The sequence below is a fragment of the Echinops telfairi genome, unplaced genomic scaffold, assembly GCF_000313985.2.
Source record: "Echinops telfairi isolate 266 unplaced genomic scaffold, ASM31398v2 ScPeMD7_15;HRSCAF=58, whole genome shotgun sequence".
Classification (NCBI taxonomy): Eukaryota; Metazoa; Chordata; class Mammalia; order Afrosoricida; family Tenrecidae; genus Echinops; species Echinops telfairi.
Window position 1 is genome coordinate 11,117,685 of NW_022103912.1, and position 3,719 is coordinate 11,121,403.

Consider the following 3,719-nt stretch of genomic DNA (forward strand, 5'->3'; position numbering starts at 1 on the left):
TAAGTTCTGGAGAAAAAAGACTAAAGTTAAGCCTTGCGAATGGAGACAGAAGTGTTTGCAATACTTGTCACTGTTGCTTTGAAGAAATAGCTTGGGGCTCTGACTACACACTGGAGGTGAAAATCCAATACCACTTCTGCTCGAGGATAATTCCTATGGGACATGCCCCCACTTTCCATCCTTATTGATCCTATACTGACACCAATTCTTCCTCCCACAGCACTCTTTCATTCTTCTGGGTTCAGTAATACATTGCAATGGCCACACAGAATTTATAAACTATAGGATTGTGGGGGTTTTCAAGGAAGTTCACAGGTTAAAAGTCAGAATCAAAAAACATTAATAAATGTTGTCCATGGTGCCAGCTCTTAGCCATGGTGACAGGCACATCTCTCTCTGTCCCTCAGTCTCTCAGTCACATGCAACCCTTGGGAATCACCCTGTTCTGGCAAGGGTTACGTCCCTTTAGCATTCATAAATGTCCAAGGGACACCCTTTCTGCAAGCCAGCCTCCTGCCACCTGAAAGCACTCAGCTTCACTCTGTACACTGGGGAGCCCACTGCTCCACCACATAACCTCCCTTCTGTGACTTATGGGACCTCTGCCATTTCAGACAGGTTCCTTATGCATGCTCTGCTCATGGCTCGCTCTTCCTTCCTGTTTTTGACAATAAGTGAATCAATGATTTAATAAGCAAAGTACAGTCCCTTGTGATTAGAGGCAAACCTCGACTAGGGGTATAATATCAGGTTTTATAAAGGTAGGCTGGTGGGACCCACTGGCTCACTGACAACATGGGAGGAGCAGGATTTAAAGATACTTGCACACACACACCCCTCCCAGTCTCAATTTGAAAATCTCTCCCTAAAAGGGGAGCAGGAAACTCAAGAACAACTAGAAATTGGTAGAAGAATAAAGAACTTTCCTAGATCCAAGGTCAGGGATGGGTGAGAAATCTTCTTGATGGGGACCTATTAATGCCAACTACCTGGAGATAGGAGAAAGTTAAGAGGCCACTGAAGGATTTTAGTCCCAAATGGGTGTCCAAAGCGTCCAGTAGAAAGCAATGGACCTACCAGCAATGTCTACACATACTCAAGCTCCTTGAATTTTATGTCAACAGTGTTGCTGGAGAAAACTTGGGAGCCAGGCCTCTATCAGTAGATGGGTAGAGTTGTTACCATGATTTACTTTAGGTCATTTTCAAGCCAGATATCCTGGGATCTGCACTGGAAGGAATCTTTCCTCCCACCCCCATGTCTTGTGAAGGACCTCTCTGGTGACACTTTCGCTAAAAATGGCTTGGGTTTCCACAGCTGTAGCAAGTCACTGGGGTCAAGGTCATATGGCTGTGCCAGAATCTTCTTTTTTGGTGGTTGTGAGATTCCCTGTTCTTGCTGCTGAAATGTCTCATTTTATACCCAGCAAAATGGCAAAACCAGCCAATCCCTGAGTTTGACACTTCTACACCTTATTTGCTGGCTCAAAACCTGTCACAGAGGAGCCCTGGTGGTGTAGTTGTTACATGTTGGGCTGTGATCCACATGGTCAGCAGTTCAGACCCCACCAGCAACTTTCTCTTCCTGTGAACAGTACAGTCTCAGAAACACACAGGAGATTGCTTAATTAGCATTGGTTCAATGGCAATGAGTGCTTTTGTTTTCACCAGTCATACACTCAGTGGAAATTACAAAGACTATAGGTAGCATGTCATAGCAAATAATTTCACTTCGCCAGACTCTTTAACAAAAATCATAGGTATTTTTATATCACGTTATAGTTTCTATTTCTGAAAAAAAAATTCTCGTTACTTCTTCTAAAGTTATGGTTGTCATTAGACCCATGCTAGACTGTTTTGACTGTGTCATTAACAAAGTTTACATGTGTTCATTTCCTCAAGTTGCTGTAACACAGTACCACAAAATGGGTGGCCTAAGACAACAGAAATTAATTATCTTGTAATTCTGAAGGGTGAAAATGCAAAATCAGGGCATGGGCCATGTTGATTCCTCCTGAGGTATGTGAGGAAAGATGTGTTTCATGCCTCAGTCCAAACTTCTGAGAAGGGCAGGTAATCCTTGACTCACTTTGATTTATATATCAGTGACTCTAAACTCTGCCTCAATTTTCATGACTCTGTTCCCTCCTTATCACTCTGTCTCTGAGTCTCTTTTCCTCATTGTATAAGGATATCAAGCCACAGTATGGAATACAAGGATTGCAGCTTTCAGTATGGGTTACAACCCAACGTCAAAAAGACCAAAGTCCTCACAACTGGATCAAAAAGTAACATAACAAATGGAGGGGGAAATGAAGTTGTCGAGGATTTTATCTTGCTTGTATCCACAATCAGTGCTCATGGAAGCAGCAGTCAATAAATCAAAAGATGCATTGCACTGGATACATTTGCTGCACAAGACCTCTTTAAAGTGTTGAAAAGCAAGGATGTTAGTTTGAGGACTAAGGGGAACCTGACCTGAACCAGGGTATTTTCCATTGCTTCATATGCATGTGAAACTTGGACATTGAATAAGGAAGACCACAGAAGAATTGATGCATTTGGATTGTGGTGCTGGCAAAGAATATTGAAAGTACCATAGAATACCAAAATAATGAACAAATCTATTTTGGAAGAAGTTTGGACAGAGCGTTCCTTAGAGGCAAGGAGCCTTCATCTTACATACTTTGGACATGTTGTCAGGAGAGAAGGATATCATGTTCGTTAAAGTGGAGGGGCCGTCGAAACGAGGAAGGCCCTTGATGAGGGGGATTGACAGGGAGCTGCAACAATGGGCTCAAACATAGGAACAGCTGTGAGGACAGTGCAGGACCAGGCAGTGTTTTGTTCTGTTGTGCCCTAGATCACCAGGAGTCAAAACTGACTTGGTGGTACCTAACAGCAACCAGTTATTCCAACATGAATGTGTGTTAACTGGTCACATTTTCAAAGGCTCTATTTCAAGTTAAAATCACAGGTACCAGAGGTTAGGACATATTGTCTCAGAAACAATGATTTTTGTGATTTTGATATAACGTGTTTTCTCAACCTAGTTTCTTGGGTGATCCAACCGTTTATTTTATATATGCAAAGGGATTTGTGGGCATCACCAGGAACCCTAGTAATGCACAGTGGTTAGTCACTCAGCTGCTCACCAAAAGGTCTGGGAGAAAGAAGAGACAGAAAGATGTGTTTGCTTCCATAACCATTACAACCTTGGAAACACTATCCTTCATAAAGGATCGCTGAATCAGAACCACATCCATGACAACAGGTTTGATTGTGTGTGTGTGTGGGGGGGGGATGTCTTCATATGATGCTGTGGTAGTTATATAATCTGTTGTCAATTTGAGAGGATTATGAGTAAAGGGGTGGAGTCTAGTCGGTCAATCATTGTCTAGCCAATGAGGCCTCTATGTGGGCATGGCTTTCCCTTAAGGATACTGGAAATTCCTATATTTCCTCCTTGGAGATGGGAGACACTCTCTCCACTCACTCCCTTGGAGACTCTCTACTGACAAGACTCAAGACTCACTCCCTGAGAGATGCTATACTGACAAGACACATGGCACTGCACTGATAGACCCCATGCCCTAGGAACTGGAGGAGCCACATGGAGACCCCTGCCAATATTGAGATGCTTCTATCGCCACTGGATCTACAAGAATTTGCACCCACTGGCCTGTGATCATCCTGCATTTGGCATCATTGCATGTGTTT